The sequence below is a fragment of the Fukomys damarensis genome, unplaced genomic scaffold, assembly GCF_012274545.1.
Source record: "Fukomys damarensis isolate Sample0158 unplaced genomic scaffold, DMR_v1.0_HiC HiC_scaffold_20, whole genome shotgun sequence".
NCBI lineage: Eukaryota > Metazoa > Chordata > Mammalia > Rodentia > Bathyergidae > Fukomys > Fukomys damarensis.
Genome location: NW_022900932.1, coordinates 26924944 through 26933749, shown reverse-complemented (window position 1 = coordinate 26933749; position 8806 = coordinate 26924944).

Genomic DNA, 8806 nt, shown 5'->3' with positions numbered 1-8806 from the left:
CGTTTGCGTTAGGGTCCTGCTGTCAGCATCCCATCAGAGGCCCAGCGTGATATGGATGCAGTCCCTGGGCACTGCCCCCAGACAACTCAGGGACACAGGTGTCACCGGGAGGTCAGGGAGTGTGTTCCCAGAGAACCAGACGACATTGCTCTCCAACAGCGTTCACTCTCCTCACATAGCGCTGCCTTGCAGCTCAGGGTCCCTCAGAGATCATGACCTTATTAGTCAGGCTGCTGAGATGCCATATTAGACATGTAGTAAGGTCTCATCTATTGCCCTTAGCGTTTATAATCCCAGATATTTCCCAGCTACCCCGCTACTCTCGATTGCTCCTCTCCCTCCCCCTTTCCCTGCCTCCTTCTCTTATTTTGTTACAGTAGTGTTCTCCTTCTTGCCCCTTTCCCTCCTCTCCCTCCTTTTTCCTCCCTTTCCTCTTCCTGTTCGTTTCCCCTCCCCTCCCCTTCTTCCTGTTCCCCTCCCCCTCTTCTCTTTCCCCCACCAATATCCACCTGGAGAGTTCAGCAGGGTATTTCATCCAAGAGGTCATTGTTTTTTGCTTATCCTGACTTCCGGTTCGCAAAGAGTGCAGGAAGCGTCTTTGCATTTCAGACAATTTTCTTTTGTCTCCAGGGAAATTTTTTCCAGGTCAACCCTGCTCCCCCAACCTCATAAAAAACTTTGGACACTTTCTCCCAGAAATAAGGTTACCATACTTTTCATTTCCCTGGAACAGTCCCATTTGAGCCTGTTGTCCCAATGTCCCATCAACTGTACTTGTTTCAAGGTGCATTTTAAATTATATGGCTGTCTTATCCACAAACCTCTTTTTTAGCTATTGGTTTGGAAATGTACTTAATATGAATGCCTTTCCCCTCAAATGGATAATTTGCTTTCTTAAGGTCCTTTGGACTGGATGATTCTAGAAGCCTGCCCCATTTAGGAATGACTCTCCCCTTACATTAGGATTGTGTGGGTCATTCCTGATGACCCATATCCTTACACACAACTCTCAAGTATGTGTATCTCAAAATTACCAACACAGATCACCTTCTCTCCCAACACCCACCTGAATTCCACTGTCATTAGTTTCCCCTTCCTTAGTACACACCTCTCTCTCACGCTACCACTTTTGTGTAATTATCCTCTATTCCATGTGAGCTGCATGAACCTGGTATAATACCTGACTCATAAAAGAAATACAGAGAGCTCATTATCAGACATGTAGTACTTATCATGCAACACGCATAGCTCTCAGACTCAAATCAAAACACATGCAGAGGACAGTCCTTCGTGAAAATGGGGGGAAGCCAACCAATTTGAAAATGGACACTTATATAGAAGTATTTGATGGATGAATATGAAGCATATAGCTGCAGATGCATTTAGAGTACTCCAAAAGGCAGTCTATACTAAATTACTATATTTAGTGATTATCTGTAGACCATAGTTGATGTGAAACAATTTTCTCTTTGGAGAAGAGGTGATGTGGTCCTATCTCTTTATTATTTATCAAGGGATGTGCCCAGGAAGTGCTTAAATGCTTAACTATTATCTGATGATTAAAATAAATCAGACTAGGACTTCTTTTTTCTCAGATATCCTCCAGTCCTTTCTTGTTCCTACTAGCTTCCTTAAACACAGATTTCTTTGGTTTTTGTAGTGTATATAAAAACAGAATCACCTATGGAAAAGCCAGGTTAAAAAGTTTACATGTAGCAGTTAACTTGAAAATGTATTTATCTAGTAATTTATGTATCTTATAACTCCAGAAAGAAGTACTACTTTTCAAAATCTTTGACAGTTAATTTGGATTTTTTAAATCTTTATTAAATTTATTGATACAATTTATGTATACAATACAGTTATATTCATCACTGGGATCTTGTACCGTTAGAAGATTTATCTTGGTTCTTATTTTTCTCTATTCCCCAGCCCTCCCTTCACCCCTTCCACCCTGCCCTGTTTACAAGAACATTGTTTCCATATTTTTCCTTTTTTACATATTTTTTATTTTCCCTACCCCTCCCACTTCCTCTATTCTTTTAGTCATTTTCTTCCTATTACACAAGATCAATTATACATTTTGACTCTTATTTACACTTTTACTTTTTCACACCAGAGAAGCTATTTGGTATTTACACATGTGTGTCTTATTAATTTCACTTATATGTATGGCCTCAGTGTGCATCCATTATAGCTATAAATATCTCTATTTTCTCGTTCTTTATGGCTGAGTAATACTCATTTTATAAAAAATACCCACATCTTTATCCAGTATCCAGTTAATGGGCAATTGGGCTGTCTCTTAAGTTTTAGCTATTATTAACTGTGCTGCTATAAACATGGGTGAGCATATATCACTGTGGTATGATTCTTTTAATTCTTTTGGGAAGATACCCAGCAGAGGGATGGCTGGGTCAAATGGGACTTCTAATCCTAGTTGTTTGACGAATCTCCATATTGATTTCCACAGTGGTTGCACCAGTCTGCACTCCCACCAACAATAAAGTTTTCTTGTCTCCCCACAACCCTGCCAGCATTTATCACTGGCTGATTTCTTGATAGCAGCCATTATTTCTGAGGTGACACGGAATCTCAGTGTTGTTTTTTTTTTTTTTTTTTTGAGTTTATTGGTACATTTAGGGATACAGTACAGTTACATTCATTGTTGGGATCATGTACCTTTACATGGCAAGTCTTGATTCTCATTTTTTCCCCTTACCTCTGCCCTCCCTTCACCCCCTCCTCCCCTCCCCATCTACAAACACTTTATTTTCATCTTTTCATTCTCTCACATTTTTTTCTTTTCCCTTTTTGTTCTTCCCCTACGTATCACACCTTCTCAGTGTTGTTTTTATCTGCATCTCTCGAATGACCAGTGATGTTGAACATTTTTTCATAAATTTATTTGCTGCTTTTACTTTTTTTCTGAGTAGTGTCTATTTATTTCAGATGCCCATTTTTAAACTGAATATTTATAATCTTCCTTCCTTGGCTCTCCCAGAAAGTGAATATCCATTCAACTGTCCGGGGTGCTAAGCTTCAGATGGAGGTTGAGTGATGGAATTGCTATTCTACCAATATTACAGCCAATGATAAGGTCAATATTTGATGCTAATTACGTTTATAAGTATTAATTATATCTTATATATCAAATAGATGGTATTTTATAATTAAAATATTTGACAAGGAGCAAATAATTTAGATTATAGTAAATGTTAAAAATATATTTTCTACTTTTTATTCCTGGTATTTCTCTTCTTAACTCTGTAGGAGGTTAAAGGAAAAGAAAATGCTGAGCTTGAACTCAGCTCCCCATTATGAAATAGATGTGTGGGGTTTTAAAATGTAGTTTTCTGCACAATATGTAACTTGTGATTTCTAAGTCTCCCAAACTCTCCAAAAAATCATATTAAAAAATCACCTTGCTGCTTCCTTCACTCAACCATTCATCTTATAGATATTGTATTTTGAATGGACTTTTTAAACTAGCACTGTATTTTGAATTATATAGAAAAGAGAGTAAGAAGAAAAGGGGGAAGGAGGAGGAGAGGAAGAAGAGGAAGGGAAAAGGGAAGAGGAAAAGGAGGAGGGGAAAGAAGAGGAAGAATCAAAATAAAACTTAAGTGCAGCATCTCTTAAAGGAAGAGACCATAATCTACAAAAGGCTGAAGCATCATATAATCATAAGGAGGATATGAATTGCAGAGTTTAAGGACTTATTAGCTCTATGACCTTGGGCAAGCCACTCAGTTTCCTTATCTATAAAACAAGAACAATAACACCCATCTTTTCTTTTGAAAGTTGTTGAGAGACTCTGATGAGATAAGATTTGTGTGAGAGCTTTGTAAACTGGTTATCCCACAAAAGCAAGAGCCATCACTAGTACAGGAGGAACATGTCAGTACTAAAAGGCACCTGTACTAGGCCCACAGAATTCTGAGAACTGCATGAGGAAAACATATGTCCATCAGTTACATTCAAGATGTATCACCTACTGCTAACAGATAATATCGAGAGTATACATTTTAAAAGTTCCTATAGTAAGGACCAAAATGGATGATAGATATTGGGAAGTAGGATGAAAATGTTCAAATAGGGAGGGGAACAAGGGAGGTGGGGAGGAAAGAGAAAAGGAAAGAAATGAGAATAGAATGGGAAAAAATGGAAACAAAACTTGTATAGATCAAGAGGGGAAGAAGAGTTGAAAGAAAGATAGAGGAATGAGAGAAAAAGACTCAAGATATGTACAGGTGCAAAATTCCTACAGTGAATGTGATCATGATGTATATCAAAAGCATACCAATAAAATTAAATTTAAAAAATAAAAAAAGCTCCTATAAATCAATAAAAATCTAGTTGGAAATGGCTGAAAGGGATGAGGGTATGAGTATTATTTGTAAAGTGGCAAAATATGAAAGATTGCTCAATCTTACTATTAGTCTGTAAATTATAGATTAAGTCCTCAAAGAGATAATATGGTGACTAGATTGATCAGTGTTAAGAAATCAGATAATGCTGGAGTTAGTGAAAAATGAAAGTCTGGAGGATATTATACAGCTGTGCAGGAGAGAGAAGTACCTTTCTTATGTATCCTTCAGGAAATTCTTGCAAAACTGTACTGGCAACATTGCTTATTGTATGTATTTATTTGTTTTTGTGCTACTGGAATTTAAACCCAGGACCCTGAGCATGCCAGGCTAGTGCTTTACCACAGAGCTACATTCCTGGCCCCATTATTTATAATGAGAAGACTATTAAAAGGATATAAATGTTCATTTCAAAAACATGAATAAAACATGGTGCTGTGCCCGATGGAATATAATCTATTTTTTAAATGACTAAACATGAGTAAATCTTTGAAATATTTACTGAAGTAAGGTAGTTTCATAAGAGTATATAGTATCTAACTTGTTTGAACCTCAGTAAAATAACCAGAAAATTGAAACAATTTTGTTTAAAGAAACAGACATATGTTTAAAGTGCAGATAGATAGATTAGATGATAGATAGATAGATAGATAGACAGAAGATAGATAATGCTAAAAGCAAAATTCAGTCTAGTGGCCATTCTAGGTGCTAAACAGAAAGTTGGTATAGAAACAAAGCCTGCAAATACAAAACTACTTACTGATCATCTTTTAATTCGATTAGCTGATGGGTTCACAGGTATTCACTTCATCTTATTTTTGTATATATCAAACATTTCATGATAAATAATTTTAAATTTGTAAACTATCCTTGTAAATGTTAAACATCACTGTTAATACGTGGCATTTTAAAATCTTTTCTTGGCAAAAAATGAAACTATTTTTAGTTTTCAAACTTGGACTTGACAATTTATCCCTCTCCGGTACATTTCTGCTTTTTGTTTTTTGTTTTTTGTTGTTGTTTTTTTTAAAGCTTGATAATCACTGGTAACTGTTCCCAAAAAGAGGTGCTGAACAATTAATTGGCTGTGTGGGTTTTTCTGTGAACACTTAAGAACCATTGCTTGGGAAGAGTGGAAGGCAAGGGCTCCGAGGAATCTGAAAGGGGTGAGAAGCCTTGTCATCAGGTAGAGACGAAATTAAGTGCAATTTAAATTAATACTCCTAATGTGACCCACATATTACACATAGGCCTAAGGAAATCAAAGTGACTTTATAATCAGAATGCCTTTACTGACCAAGCAAATAAGTCAGAGGGATTAGCTGTGTGACTTGAATCAGTTAGTCCTCTGGGGCTAGGCGTGGTGGCACACACCTGTGATGCCAGCACCCAGGAAGTGCGGACCAGAGGATCCAGTCAATTCAAGGCCAGCCCAATTGTCATAGTGAGACCCCATCTCAAACAAACAGTCCCCCACCTAGTACACGAAGACTTTTCAAGGCTTTGGTGTGTAGTATACATATCATATAGTACGTGTAGGCCAGTATATGTACACACACACACACACACACGCACACACACACACACACATATATGTTATAACATTCAATATGTCTGTATACATATTGAATGTATATAACAGCCTGAACAATTTTAAAGATTCCATTGTCAAGATCTTCAACTTTTGCTCCCGAGACTGGACATTAAGGTGTTGCAAAACTGGCTGGGGAAATAAGTATAACCTGTTAATTTCAAATGTGTCCCTGGATGCATACCCAGACCATGTGGACTTCTCCTGAGAATTTGAACGGGTTTTTGATAGGATGGTCTACACCTGCTGTCAGCCTGAGGAGTGGGTGATATAAAAAGGACAGTGAGAGCCAGGGATTTAGCTCAGTGTTTCCACAGCCTTCCTTGAAATCTCAAGGCCCTGAGTTCATTCCCTGGTACCAAATAAATAAATAAATAAATAAAAAGGATGATGCACGTGGTAGTTTTTTGTTTGTTTTTTTGTCACTGTAGGGTACAGGGTACTTCATTTTCTACTTCCACTTGGCCCAAACTAGCTCTGAGAGCCATTTTTTTTTTCCCATCTCTAAAATAACTTTGCTACCATTTCCATTTGTGCTTGTCTTGACCAGTTCTTTGCTCAGCACAGAAAGAACGTAGAAACTACCTCCGGAAGGAGACTCCAGCACCCCCAAATTTGGTAACATTCCCTCTCCTAAAATCGCTGTAACAACATGCCTGCTTGCTCACCAGTCCTCACATTGGTCTTCCTTCATAGTCGACTTTTCCCATTTGATAAAAGGAAAGGATCTCTTTCACACATCCTTTCTTCATTGTCTTAGCTATAAAAATCATGCTGTAGCTGAGGGCATATTTAGAATTATTAATGTTAATGTTGATATAACAATAAACCAGAAGCTTAGTGCTCACATTTATAAAAATGAAAAACAGATGTGGAATTGATGTTGAACTCTGTCTCATTTCAACGTAAGTAACATTAACCCATGAATACATAATCAGAGGAAAAAAGGCTCAACCATCTCATGAAATGTGAAAATATATAAAATTTCAATTTCCCGAGGCTGGGGATTTGGCTCAGTGGTTTTACGGCCTGCCTCACAAGTGCATGGGCCAGAGTTAGATTCCCAGTACAAAAAATAAAAATAAAAAATAAAATTTTAATTTTCAAAAGAAAATTTCAATTTCATATGTCTTTGTTTCAGAAATATATAAGGTGAGCAATAAAGACCTATTACATATTAAAAATATTTATATTTGCAAAAAATTCCTTGTGGGAAATGAAATATAAACACAAGTTTAAGTGGGAAAAGAAACAATGTAAGATTTCCAGCTTAGAATTAAAGTTGTTTACATGTTGCTAGACAATGGTGAGTGGTTATGACTTCTTTCCTATACACACTTGATAAGCATAACATTTAATTGAAACATTTAATTATTTTCAATAAAAAAGCTACTTTAAAAGTATGTAATGATAATTTTTTAAAATTCCCTTAGGGGTATTTGTGCAGACTGTGTGTATGTGTGTGTGTGTGTGTGTGTGTGTGTGTGTGAGAGAGAGAGAGAGAGAGAGAGAGAGAGACCAGGTCTCACTATGTAGTTCATTGACATGAACTAGTCCTCTCTCAAAGTTCATATGTCAAAGCTTTAACATCCAGGACCACAGAATATTTTCAGATAGAAGCTGGTGTTCTTATTTTTTTAAAAAAAGCAATTGTGTACACAAAGACAAAAAATGATCCATATACACAAAGAAAGAAGAAGGCCATGAGACTGGAAAGATGCATCTATAATCCCAGGGATGCCAAAGATTGCCAGAACACACCAGAAGCTAAAACAGGCAAGGAAGGATTTTTCCCTTACACCTGTCAGGAGTACCTTCACCCTGCTTTGAACTTCAAGCCTCCAATACTGCAAGACAATGACTGTCATTTCAAGCCACCCAGTTTTGAGTACTTTGTTACAGAAAACAGGAAAGGAATAGAGGAATAATTCTTCAAGTCTGCAGATTTGGTAATGGTTTCTAAGAAATGACCCTAAGTGCACAACAACAAAAGAAAAGCAAATGGTTCACACTTCATGAAAATTAGGAATCAATTTAACAAAAGAAGCAAAAGACCTTTACACTGAAAACTACAGCACTTTGAAAAAGGAGATTGAAGAGTATATAAGAAAATGGAAAGATATCCCCTGCTCCTGGGTAGGAAGAATCAACATAGTGAAAATGGCCATACTACCAAAACTGCTATACAGATTCAATGCAATGCCCATTGAAATTCCAACACTATATTTCACAGAACTAGAAAAAAGAATCCAAAAATTAATTTGGAACCATAAGAGACTTAGAATAGCAAAAGCCATTCTAGGCAACAGACACATGGCAGAAGGTATAACATTTCCCAATTTGAAACTATACTGCAAAGCCACTGTGATAAAATCAGCATGGTACTGGAAAAGAAACAGACCTGAGGATCAGTGGAACAGACTGGAAGACACAAAAACAACTCCAGATGTACTCAGCTACCTCATCTTCGACAAAGAAGATGACCATCCCCACTGGAGGAAGGATGGCCTCTTTAATAAATGGTATTGGAAAACCTGGATCTCAACCTGCCAAAGATTAAAACTAGGCCCTTATATTTCACCATGCACTAAATTAAAATACAAGTAGATTAAAGATCTAAATATTAGAATAGAAACACTAAACTTGCTGGAAGATAAGTTAGGCAGAACTCTTGAAGACACTGGCATAGGAAAAGACTTTATGAACAAATCCTCAGTAGCACGGGAACTAGCAGAAAGAACAACTGGGATCTCATCTTATTCAAAAGCTTCTGCACTGCAAAAGAAACCATCAACAGAACTAAGAGACAATCTATAATGTGGGAAAAAATTTTTACAAGCTGCTC